This window comes from Pseudophryne corroboree, chromosome 2, assembly GCF_028390025.1.
Source record: "Pseudophryne corroboree isolate aPseCor3 chromosome 2, aPseCor3.hap2, whole genome shotgun sequence".
NCBI classification, from domain to species: Eukaryota; Metazoa; Chordata; class Amphibia; order Anura; family Myobatrachidae; genus Pseudophryne; species Pseudophryne corroboree.
Genome location: NC_086445.1, coordinates 482963113 through 482976091, shown reverse-complemented (window position 1 = coordinate 482976091; position 12979 = coordinate 482963113). Strand labels below are relative to the sequence as shown.

The 12979-nt window shown below is 45.0% G+C and overlaps 4 non-coding genes across 4 annotated transcripts; all 4 read left to right on the top strand.

Annotated features, from left to right (window-relative positions):
- Positions 1 to 2623: 2623 nt before the first annotated feature.
- LOC135052963 (small nucleolar RNA U3) lies at positions 2624 to 2843 on the top strand. Its single transcript, XR_010242381.1, has one exon. It is a non-coding gene; the product is annotated as a small nucleolar RNA U3 (small nucleolar RNA).
- Positions 2844 to 5854: 3011 nt separating this feature from the next.
- Positions 5855 to 6074, top strand: LOC135052956 (small nucleolar RNA U3). The gene has a single exon (XR_010242374.1). It is a non-coding gene; the product is annotated as a small nucleolar RNA U3 (small nucleolar RNA).
- A 3016-nt stretch (positions 6075 to 9090) lies between these two features.
- Positions 9091 to 9310, top strand: LOC135052962 (small nucleolar RNA U3). The gene has a single exon (XR_010242380.1). It is a non-coding gene; the product is annotated as a small nucleolar RNA U3 (small nucleolar RNA).
- Positions 9311 to 12317: 3007 nt separating this feature from the next.
- On the top strand, positions 12318 to 12537 carry LOC135052953 (small nucleolar RNA U3). The gene has a single exon (XR_010242373.1). It is a non-coding gene; the product is annotated as a small nucleolar RNA U3 (small nucleolar RNA).
- Positions 12538 to 12979: the final 442 nt, after the last annotated feature.

The following is a 12979-nucleotide window of genomic DNA, read 5'->3' as shown; positions in this document are numbered from 1 at the left end:
CTGGAAGTATTCTTAACACTATATGGCAAGTGCAGTTCTGCATGAATGGCCAGCAGGTGGTGCTCCATGTAACACTGCAGCTCTCTGCTCTGAGCTCCAGCACAAAAAAATAAAAGCAAAACTGTCACGACTCATGGCATTGTCCCCTTCTCTGCACATAGGCACCTGGCACTCCTGTCACGGCAGTGTCCCCCTCTACTGCATCCATACACCCGAGTCTCCTGTCGCGGCAGTGTCTGCCTTGGGCATGAAGGGCCCACCGGGGAACTGCAATGGTAGGGGACCGTATTTTAGGATGTGGACAGTCTCCAGAGGGGGGGGTGGCCAGCTGCCACAGAGGCTTGGCTAATCATTTTATAGTAAAAACTGCTTGTTCATGCTTAATAATGTACCAGATTAATAACAGTAATGCAGAAAAAACACCATAGTCCTGTGCACTATAAGGCAACATGTGCGTAATCTATCATTCAAGTGCACAATCTGGAACCTGATCCCTAGAAGAGAAGGTGGGGCCCGCCGAGGGTTTCCCCTGTGCCCCTGCTGGACAGTCCAACCCTCTGTCACGGCATCATGTCCACTGCTCTGTATGCAGGACTTGATTCAAAGATGTACATAAAGCAAATGGTTTATGTACGTCTACGATGGTGGGCGCATGTGTGATCGCACGCAGTGTCCTCTGTGACGCAAGTCTGATGGACAGTCTGCAGACGTGTGGGGTGGGTAGATTTCACTAAAACAGGAAGTTGTACCTCTATTTTCTGGGAGTGGCGAGGCCAGGCTCTGCATCGTCTGATGCAAATTTCCTGGCCCCAGCAGCGCAAACAGCCTGGCCATCCTGAGTACTCGGTTGATGTTTACGCAATTGATCCGATGCTGTCTCTTTGGATGCAGAAGCACCCTGAGGACGCTTCGAGCTGTTGTACGTACTGTAGGGCTCCTGCCTGAAGCATCCAAAGGGCACTCCAGGTGGCACTGCTGCAGCAATACTGACTGCAGGGCAGCACCGATCGCAGACCCCTAGTTATGGCCCTGGTCCAGTGTAAGTGCTGAGTTTCTAGGTCTGATTATAAGTTGTACGGCAAGCAGTAGCAGCCATTAGATCACTTGCGTGAACATCGCCCATCTGAGCAACCAGGTTACTCAGGATGGCCTGGGGTTTCACTCTGCCAAGACCAGGAATTCTGCACTGGAGGACGCAGACCCTGGCCTCGGCAAGCCTACAAAACAGGGGTGGGATAACACCATTTTGGCCACAGCATGTGAATCATGTTGAGGCTTAGGGGGCCCTGCGAGCAATCTCGCAGTCACAGATCACCAAACATTACAGTTGTATGGAAACGGCTGCGTTTGCGTACAACTCTGAATTAGACCCTCTGTTTCACAACCTATTTATGTACATGCTCACAAGACATAGGGATGGACGTTTGAGGTCGATGGCTACCAATCAACAGTCTTTCCAATTCGATCAAAGTACCCTTTTCCACTAAATTGCGAGGATTCGATGGTTGCCAATCCGATGTTCAGGTACTTCTGTGCATTTGCGGACACCCGGAAAGGGGTGTCCGCAGCTCAGGTAAATGCACGCTTGCACAAAGCTCTGAAAGATTCTACACATGTTCACAGTAAAGCAATTGATGGTTACACCATTGCAATCATTCAATGTGCATGGCTGCGTTTGATGTCATCAGCCCGGCAACCAATTAATGCCAGGCTTCCGATGTCCATACCTGCTGTGGCGTGATGGGAAGCCTTCCGGGGAGCAGAGGACACATTATTTTGGAAGCATTTGTGATGTAAGGTAGAGTAGTTGCAACATTTCAGTACATATTTCGGGGAACCCCCTTTTTTTTTATATTAAAACCATTTAGAGGAAATCCATGCCAAATGAAGGCTAGCAGTGAAACTAACATGGTTCATTTGAATATCTTTATGGTTTTCTTACAAATTACACCCAAAAGCAAGCAGGAGGTGGTTTGTATGTCATTTGTCGTGTTTATTCCCCATGTTTACTCATTTTTGTCATAAAAGAAAGATATAAAAGGTAGTATCTTTGTTACATTAATATTATGTAATCTATCGCTCTTATTACTCTTCAAATACCAGCCTACATATGAGGTTCTGTTGCATCGAACATCCCCCCAGCGTAAAATGAACTAACAGTAGAGGAACAGAAACAAAAGCACCCATCCCACAGCAAATATAACATGATCGTTAGTGATCTACCAAGCAGAATTGTCACCATGCCAGAAAAGCACGTGTTTAGACTTTGTTTTTCTCTATAACATATGTTTGGTTTTGTGATCCTGACATTCTATGTGCATAGTCCGTTATTAGCTGAGGCTGTTGTTGCTGCTTTAAGCTGTGTCTCGGCTGTTTCAGAGGTGCTTCCTGGTTGGCCAGAGTATCTTAAATATGCAGATGAGCAAGTGAGTGCACAATCATAGAAGAATACATTCTGTAAGAAAAGCTGAGTCCATCGTTGGTCCACATTTTAAAGGCAGCATAGTTTCTTACTATCTGATATATTCAAGATATGTTCAACTGTGAGATCATTTTAAAAATCTCCATTATATTAAAAAGACTCTCCTTCCCACAGCAGTAAAAATGCTAGGCTGTTATGGTTAAGACTATACTTTCAGGGATCATTTCTATAGTTTTTAACTTTTGGAAATGTGCTCTAAAGTGTCCAGACCTACCAACCATGAGGAAGAGCAATAGTAATCTTTTCTGAGCGCGAAGTGAGCTCTCGGTGCTGCTTCATTGTAGCTGCTGTTTGCTTTTGATGACCGTTCCTTTTCTTCTATCATGGGAGAAATGGAGGAAGAGATTACAAGCTGAGTGGTTGTTTTTAATGCTTGTTCATGACAGATTTTCTTATGGCTCCATGTGTACTGCTATTGTCATGTGGCATGATGCAATGTGCCCAAAAACATTGATAATGTGCTCATGTCAAAGGATCCCTGCAAGGGACATGGTGACATCACCAAACATTAGGAACATGCCATCGGAACAAAGGGGCCGATGGTTTCCACTTCTACAGAATCAAATTGAAAAGGACTGTCAATTGGAGGGAACAAAAAAAATATTGATGATTGTGGATCATTGCTTTCTGATGTCCATTCCTGTTGTGTGGCAAATTCAGGCACATTAGTAGTGATTTATCCCTATTACTGAGCTGGCTTTATATCTTCAAAATATTTTCAAGTGAAGCTTATTTGGGGATTGTCACTTCAAACTGGAAGTATTCTTAACACTATATGGCAAGTGCAGTTCTGCATGAATGGCCAGCAGGTGGTGCTCCATGTAACACTGCAGCTCTCTGCTCTGAGCTCCAGCACAAAAAAATAAAAGCAAAACTGTCACGACTCATGGCATTGTCCCCTTCTCTGCACATAGGCACCTGGCACTCCTGTCACGGCAGTGTCCCCCTCTACTGCATCCATACACCCGAGTCTCCTGTCGCGGCAGTGTCTGCCTTGGGCATGAAGGGCCCACCGGGGAACTGCAATGGTAGGGGACCGTATTTTAGGATGTGGACAGTCTCCAGAGGGGGGGGGGGTGGCCAGCTGCCACAGAGGCTTGGCTAATCATTTTATAGTAAAAACTGCTTGTTCATGCTTAATAATGTACCAGATTAATAACAGTAATGCAGAAAAAACACCATAGTCCTGTGCACTATAAGGCAACATGTGCGTAATCTATCATTCAAGTGCACAATCTGGAACCTGATCCCTAGAAGAGAAGGTGGGGCCCGCCGAGGGTTTCCCCTGTGCCCCTGCTGGACAGTCCAACCCTCTGTCACGGCATCATGTCCACTGCTCTGTATGCAGGACTTGATTCAAAGATGTACATAAAGCAAATGGTTTATGTACGTCTACGATGGTGGGCGCATGTGTGATCGCACGCAGTGTCCTCTGTGACGCAAGTCTGATGGACAGTCTGCAGACGTGTGGGGTGGGTAGATTTCACTAAAACAGGAAGTTGTACCTCTATTTTCTGGGAGTGGCGAGGCCAGGCTCTGCATCGTCTGATGCAAATTTCCTGGCCCCAGCAACGCAAACAGCCTGGCCATCCTGAGTACTCGGTTGATGTTTACGCAATTGATCCGATGCTGTCTCTTTGGATGCAGAAGCACCCTGAGGACGCTTCGAGCTGTTGTACGTACTGTAGGGCTCCTGCCTGAAGCATCCAAAGGGCACTCCAGGTGGCACTGCTGCAGCAATACTGACTGCAGGGCAGCACCGATCGCAGACCCCTAGTTATGGCCCTGGTCCAGTGTAAGTGCTGAGTTTCTAGGTCTGATTATAAGTTGTACGGCAAGCAGTAGCAGCCATTAGATCACTTGCGTGAACATCGCCCATCTGAGCAACCAGGTTACTCAGGATGGCCTGGGGTTTCACTCTGCCAAGACCAGGAATTCTGCACTGGAGGACGCAGACCCTGGCCTCGGCAAGCCTACAAAACAGGGGTGGGATAACACCATTTTGGCCACAGCATGTGAATCATGTTGAGGCTTAGGGGGCCCTGCGAGCAATCTCGCAGTCACAGATCACCAAACATCACAGTTGTATGGAAACAGCTGCGTTTGCATACAACTCTGAATTAGACCCTCTGTTTCACAACCTATTTATGTACATGCTCACAAGACATAGGGATGGACGTTTGAGGTCGATGGCTACCAATCAACAGTCTTTCCAATTCGATCAAAGTACCCTTTTCCACTAAATTGCGAGGATTCGATGGTTGCCAATCCGATGTTCAGGTACTTCTGTGCATTTGCGGACACCCGGAAAGGGGTGTCCGCAGCTCAGGTAAATGCACGCTTGCACAAAGCTCTGAAAGATTCTACACATGTTCACAGTAAAGCAATTGATGGTTACACCATTGCAATCATTCAATGTGCATGGCTGCGTTTGATGTCATCAGCCCGGCAACCAATTAATGCCAGGCTTCCGATGTCCATACCTGCTGTGGCGTGATGGGAAGCCTTCCGGGGAGCAGAGGACACATTATTTTGGAAGCATTTGTGATGTAAGGTAGAGTAGTTGCAACATTTCAGTACATATTTCGGGGAACCCCCTTTTTTTTAATATGAAAACCATTTAGAGGAAATCCATGCCAAATGAAGGCTAGCAGTGAAACTAACATGGTTCATTTGAATATCTTTATGGTTTTCTTACAAATTACACCCAAAAGCAAGCAGGAGGTGGTTTGTATGTCATTTGTCGTGTTTATTCCCCATGTTTACTCATTTTTGTCATAAAAGAAAGATATAAAAGGTAGTATCTTTGTTACATTAATATTATGTAATCTATCGCTCTTATTACTCTTCAAATACCAGCCTACATATGAGGTTCTGTTGCATCGAACATCCCCCCAGCGTAAAATGAACTAACAGTAGAGGAACAGAAACAAAAGCACCCATCCCACAGCAAATATAACATGATCGTTAGTGATCTACCAAGCAGAATTGTCACCATGCCAGAAAAGCACGTGTTTAGACTTTGTTTTTCTCTATAACATATGTTTGGTTTTGTGATCCTGACATTCTGTGTGCATAGTCCGTTATTAGCTGAGGCTGTTGTTGCTGCTTTAAGCTGTGTCTCGGCTGTTTCAGAGGTGCTTCCTGGTTGGCCAGAGTATCTTAAATATGCAGATGAGCAAGTGAGTGCACAATCATAGAAGAATACATTCTGTAAGAAAAGCTGAGTCCATCGTTGGTCCACATTTTAAAGGCAGCATAGTTTCTTACTATCTTCAAGATATGTTCAACTGTGAGATCATTTTAAAAATCTCCATTATATTAAAAAGACTCTCCTTCCCACAGCAGTAAAAATGCTAGGCTGTTATGGTTAAGACTATACTTTCAGGGATCATTTCTATAGTTTTTAACTTTTGGAAATGTGCTCTAAAGTGTCCAGACCTACCAACCATGAGGAAGAGCAATAGTAATCTTTTCTGAGCGCGAAGTGAGCTCTCAGTGCTGCTTCATTGTAGCTGCTGTTTGCTTTTGATGACCGTTCCTTTTCTTCTATCATGGGAGAAATGGAGGAAGAGATTACAAGCTGAGTGGTTGTTTTTAATGCTTGTTAATGACAGATTTTCTTATGGCTCCTTGTGTACTGCTATTGTCATGTGGCATGATGCGATGTGCCCAAAAACATTGATAATGTGCTCATGTCAAAGGATCCCTGCAAGGGACATGGTGACATCACCAAACATTAGGAACAAGCCATCGGAACAAAGGGGCCGATGGTTTCCACTTCTACAGAATCAAATTGAAAAGGACTGTCAATTGGAGGGAACAAAAAAAATATTGATGATTGTGGATCATTGCTTTCTGATGTCCATTCCTGTTGTGTGGCAAATTCAGGCACATTAGTAGTGATTTATCCCTATTACTGAGCTGGCTTTATATCTTCAAAATATTTTCAAGTGAAGCTTATTTGGGGATTGTCACTTCAAACTGGAAGTATTCTTAACACTATATGGCAAGTGCAGTTCTGCATGAATGGCCAGCAGGTGGTGCTCCATGTAACACTGCAGCTCTCTGCTCTGAGCTCCAGCACAAAAAAATAAAAGCAAAACTGTCACGACTCATGGCATTGTCCCCTTCTCTGCACATAGGCACCTGGCACTCCTGTCACGGCAGTGTCCCCCTCTACTGCATCCATACACCCGAGTCTCCTGTCGCGGCAGTGTCTGCTTTGGGCATGAAGGGCCCACCGGGGAACTGCAATGGTAGGGGACCGTATTTTAGGATGTGGACAGTCTCCAGAGGGGGGGGGGGGGGGGGTGGCCAGCTGCCACAGAGGCTTGGCTAATCATTTTATAGTAAAAACTGCTTGTTCATGCTTAATAATGTACCAGATTAATAACAGTAATGCAGAAAAAACACCATAGTCCTGTGCACTATAAGGCAACATGTGCGTAATCTATCATTCAAGTGCACAATCTGGAACCTGATCCCTAGAAGAGAAGGTGGGGCCCGCCGAGGGTTTCCCCTGTGCCCCTGCTGGACAGTCCAACCCTCTGTCACGGCATCATGTCCACTGCTCTGTATGCAGGACTTGATTCAAAGATGTACATAAAGCAAATGGTTTATGTACGTCTACGATGGTGGGCGCATGTGTGATCGCACGCAGTGTCCTCTGTGACGCAAGTCTGATGGACAGTCTGCAGACGTGTGGGGTGGGTAGATTTCACTAAAACAGGAAGTTGTACCTCTATTTTCTGGGAGTGGCGAGGCCAGGCTCTGCATCGTCTGATGCAAATTTCCTGGCCCCAGCAGCGCAAACAGCCTGGCCATCCTGAGTACTCGGTTGATGTTTACGCAATTGATCCGATGCTGTCTCTTTGGATGCAGAAGCACCCTGAGGACGCTTCGAGCTGTTGTACGTACTGTAGGGCTCCTGCCTGAAGCATCCAAAGGGCACTCCAGGTGGCACTGCTGCAGCAATACTGACTGCAGGGCAGCACCGATCGCAGACCCCTAGTTATGGCCCTGGTCCAGTGTAAGTGCTGAGTTTCTAGGTCTGATTATAAGTTGTACGGCAAGCAGTAGCAGCCATTAGATCACTTGCGTGAACATCGCCCATCTGAGCAACCAGGTTACTCAGGATGGCCTGGGGTTTCACTCTGCCAAGACCAGGAATTCTGCACTGGAGGACGCAGACCCTGGCCTCGGCAAGCCTACAAAACAGGGGTGGGATAACACCATTTTGGCCACAGCATGTGAATCATGTTGAGGCTTAGGGGGCCCTGCGAGCAATCTCGCAGTCACAGATCACCAAACATCACAGTTGTATGGAAACGGCTGCGTTTGCGTACAACTCTGAATTAGACCCTCTGTTTCACAACCTATTTATGTACATGCTCACAAGACATAGGGATGGACGTTTGAGGTCGATGGCTACCAATCAACAGTCTTTCCAATTCGATCAAAGTACCCTTTTCCACTAAATTGCGAGGATTCGATGGTTGCCAATCCGATGTTCAGGTACTTCTGTGCATTTGCGGACACCCGGAAAGGGGTGTCCGCAGCTCAGGTAAATGCACGCTTGCACAAAGCTCTGAAAGATTCTACACATGTTCACAGTAAAGCAATTGATGGTTACACCATTGCAATCATTCAATGTGCATGGCTGCGTTTGATGTCATCAGCCGGCAACCAATTAATGCCAGGCTTCCGATGTCCATACCTGCTGTGGCGTGATGGGAAGCCTTCCGGGGAGCAGAGGACACATTATTTTGGAAGCATTTGTGATGTAAGGTGGAGTAGTTGCAACATTTCAGTACATATTTCGGGGAACCCCCTTTTTTTTTATATTAAAACCATTTAGAGGAAATCCATGCCAAATGAAGGCTAGCAGTGAAACTAACATGGTTCATTTGAATATCTTTATGGTTTTCTTACAAATTACACCCAAAAGCAAGCAGGAGGTGGTTTGTATGTCATTTGTCGTGTTTATTCCCCATGTTTACTCATTTTTGTCATAAAAGAAAGATATAAAAGGTAGTATCTTTGTTACATTAATATTATGTAATCTATCGCTCTTATTACTCTTCAAATACCAGCCTACATATGAGGTTCTGTTGCATCGAACATCCCCCCAGCGTAAAATGAACTAACAGTAGAGGAACAGAAACAAAAGCACCCATCCCACAGCAAATATAACATGATCGTTAGTGATCTACCAAGCAGAATTGTCACCATGCCAGAAAAGCACGTGTTTAGACTTTGTTTTTCTCTATAACATATGTTTGGTTTTGTGATCCTGACATTCTGTGTGCATAGTCCGTTATTAGCTGAGGCTGTTGTTGCTGCTTTAAGCTGTGTCTCGGCTGTTTCAGAGGTGCTTCCTGGTTGGCCAGAGTATCTTAAATATGCAGATGAGCAAGTGAGTGCACAATCATAGAAGAATACATTCTGTAAGAAAAGCTGAGTCCATCGTTGGTCCACATTTTAAAGGCAGCATAGTTTCTTACTATCTTCAAGATATGTTCAACTGTGAGATCATTTTAAAAATCTCCATTATATTAAAAAGACTCTCCTTCCCACAGCAGTAAAAATGCTAGGCTGTTATGGTTAAGACTATACTTTCAGGGATCATTTCTATAGTTTTTAACTTTTGGAAATGTGCTCTAAAGTGTCCAGACCTACCAACCATGAGGAAGAGCAATAGTAATCTTTTCTGAGCGCGAAGTGAGCTCTCAGTGCTGCTTCATTGTAGCTGCTGTTTGCTTTTGATGACCGTTCGTTTTCTTCTATCATGGGAGAAATGGAGGAAGAGATTACAAGCTGAGTGGTTGTTTTTAATGCTTGTTAATGACAGATTTTCTTATGGCTCCATGTGTACTGCTATTGTCATGTGGCATGATGCGATGTGCCCAAAAACATTGATAATGTGCTCATGTCAAAGGATCCCTGCAAGGGACATGGTGACATCACCAAACATTAGGAACAAGCCATCGGAACAAAGGGGCCGATGGTTTCCACTTCTACAGAATCAAATTGAAAAGGACTGTCAATTGGAGGGAACAAAAAAAATATTGATGATTGTGGATCATTGCTTTCTGATGTCCATTCCTGTTGTGTGGCAAATTCAGGCACATTAGTAGTGATTTATCCCTATTACTGAGCTGGCTTTATATCTTCAAAATATTTTCAAGTGAAGCTTATTTGGGGATTGTCACTTCAAACTGGAAGTATTCTTAACACTATATGGCAAGTGCAGTTCTGCATGAATGGCCAGCAGGTGGTGCTCCATGTAACACTGCAGCTCTCTGCTCTGAGCTCCAGCACAAAAAAATAAAAGCAAAACTGTCACGACTCATGGCATTGTCCCCTTCTCTGCACATAGGCACCTGGCACTCCTGTCACGGCAGTGTCCCCCTCTACTGCATCCATACACCCGAGTCTCCTGTCGCGGCAGTGTCTGCCTTGGGCATGAAGGGCCCACCGGGGAACTGCAATGGTAGGGGACCGTATTTTAGGATGTGGACAGTCTCCAGAGGGGGGGGTGGCCAGCTGCCACAGAGGCTTGGCTAATCATTTTATAGTAAAAACTGCTTGTTCATGCTTAATAATGTACCAGATTAATAACAGTAATGCAGAAAAAACACCATAGTCCTGTGCACTATTAGGCAACATGTGCGTAATCTATCATTCAAGTGCACAATCTGGAACCTGATCCCTAGAAGAGAAGGTGGGGCCCGCCGAGGGTTTCCCCTGTGCCCCTGCTGGACAGTCCAACCCTCTGTCACGGCATCATGTCCACTGCTCTGTATGCAGGACTTGATTCAAAGATGTACATAAAGCAAATGGTTTATGTACGTCTACGATGGTGGGCGCATGTGTGATCGCACGCAGTGTCCTCTGTGACGCAAGTCTGATGGACAGTCTGCAGACGTGTGGGGTGGGTAGATTTCACTAAAACAGGAAGTTGTACCTCTATTTTCTGGGAGTGGCGAGGCCAGGCTCTGCATCGTCTGATGCAAATTTCCTGGCCCCAGCAGCGCAAACAGCCTGGCCATCCTGAGTACTCGGTTGATGTTTACGCAATTGATCCGATGCTGTCTCTTTGGATGCAGAAGCACCCTGAGGACGCTTCGAGCTGTTGTACGTACTGTAGGGCTCCTGCCTGAAGCATCCAAAGGGCACTCCAGGTGGCACTGCTGCAGCAATACTGACTGCAGGGCAGCACCGATCGCAGACCCCTAGTTATGGCCCTGGTCCAGTGTAAGTGCTGAGTTTCTAGGTCTGATTATAAGTTGTACGGCAAGCAGTAGCAGCCATTAGATCACTTGCGTGAACATCGCCCATCTGAGCAACCAGGTTACTCAGGATGGCCTGGGGTTTCACTCTGCCAAGACCAGGAATTCTGCACTGGAGGACGCAGACCCTGGCCTCGGCAAGCCTACAAAACAGGGGTGGGATAACACCATTTTGGCCACAGCATGTGAATCATGTTGAGGCTTAGGGGGCCCTGCGAGCAATCTCGCAGTCACAGATCACCAAACATCACAGTTGTATGGAAACGGCTGCGTTTGCGTACAACTCTGAATTAGACCCTCTGTTTCACAACCTATTTATGTACATGCTCACAAGACATAGGGATGGACGTTTGAGGTCGATGGCTACCAATCAACAGTCTTTCCAATTCGATCAAAGTACCCTTTTCCACTAAATTGCGAGGATTCGATGGTTGCCAATCCGATGTTCAGGTACTTCTGTGCATTTGCGGACACCCGGAAAGGGGTGTCCGCAGCTCAGGTAAATGCACGCTTGCACAAAGCTCTGAAAGATTCTACACATGTTCACAGTAAAGCAATTGATGGTTACACCATTGCAATCATTCAATGTGCATGGCTGCGTTTGATGTCATCAGCCGGCAACCAATTAATGCCAGGCTTCCGATGTCCATACCTGCTGTGGCGTGATGGGAAGCCTTCCGGGGAGCAGAGGACACATTATTTTGGAAGCATTTGTGATGTAAGGTGGAGTAGTTGCAACATTTCAGTACATATTTCGGGGAACCCCCTTTTTTTTAATATTAAAACCATTTAGAGGAAATCCATGCCAAATGAAGGCTAGCAGTGAAACTAACATGGTTCATTTGAATATCTTTATGGTTTTCTTACAAATTACACCCAAAAGCAAGCAGGAGGTGGTTTGTATGTCATTTGTCGTGTTTATTCCCCATGTTTACTCATTTTTGTCATAAAAGAAAGATATAAAAGGTAGTATCTTTGTTACATTAATATTATGTAATCTATCGCTCTTATTACTCTTCAAATACCAGCCTACATATGAGGTTCTGTTGCATCGAACATCCCCCCAGCGTAAAATGAACTAACAGTAGAGGAACAGAAACAAAAGCACCCATCCCACAGCAAATATAACATGATCGTTAGTGATCTACCAAGCAGAATTGTCACCATGCCAGAAAAGCACGTGTTTAGACTTTGTTTTTCTCTATAACATATGTTTGGTTTTGTGATCCTGACATTCTGTGTGCATAGTCCGTTATTAGCTGAGGATGTTGTTGCTGCTTTAAGCTGTGTCTCGGCTGTTTCAGAGGTGCTTCCTGGTTGGCCAGAGTATCTTAAATATGCAGATGAGCAAGTGAGTGCACAATCATAGAAGAATACATTCTGTAAGAAAAGCGGAGTCCATCGTTGGTCCACATTTTAAAGGCAGCATAGTTTCTTACTATCTTCAAGATATGTTCAACTGTGAGATCATTTTAAAAATCTCCATTATATTAAAAAGACTCTCCTTCCCACAGCAGTAAAAATGCTAGGCTGTTATGGTTAAGACTATACTTTCAGGGATCATTTCTATAGTTTTTAACTTTTGGAAATGTGCTCTAAAGTGTCCAGACCTACCAACCATGAGGAAGAGCAATAGTAATCTTTTCTGAGCGCGAAGTGAGCTCTCAGTGCTGCTTCATTGTAGCTGCTGTTTGCTTTTGATGACCGTTCCTTTTCTTCTATCATGGGAGAAATGGAGGAAGAGATTACAAGCTGAGTGGTTGTTTTTAATGCTTGTTAATGACAGATTTTCTTATGGCTCCATGTGTACTGCTATTGTCATGTGGCATGATGCGATGTGCCCAAAAACATTGATAATGTGCTCATGTCAAAGGATCCCTGCAAGGGACATGGTGACATCACCAAACATTAGGAACAAGCCATCGGAACAAAGGGGCCGATGGTTTCCACTTCTACAGAATCAAATTGAAAAGGACTGTCAATTGGAGGGAACAAAAAAAATATTGATGATTGTGGATCATTGCTTTCTGATGTCCATTCCTGTTGTGTGGCAAATTCAGGCACATTAGTAGTGATTTATCCCTATTACTGAGCTGGCTTTATATCTTCAAAATATTTTCAAGTGAAGCTTATTTGGGGATTGTCACTTCAAACTGGAAGTATTCTTAACACTATATGGCAAGTGCAGTTCTGCATGAATGGC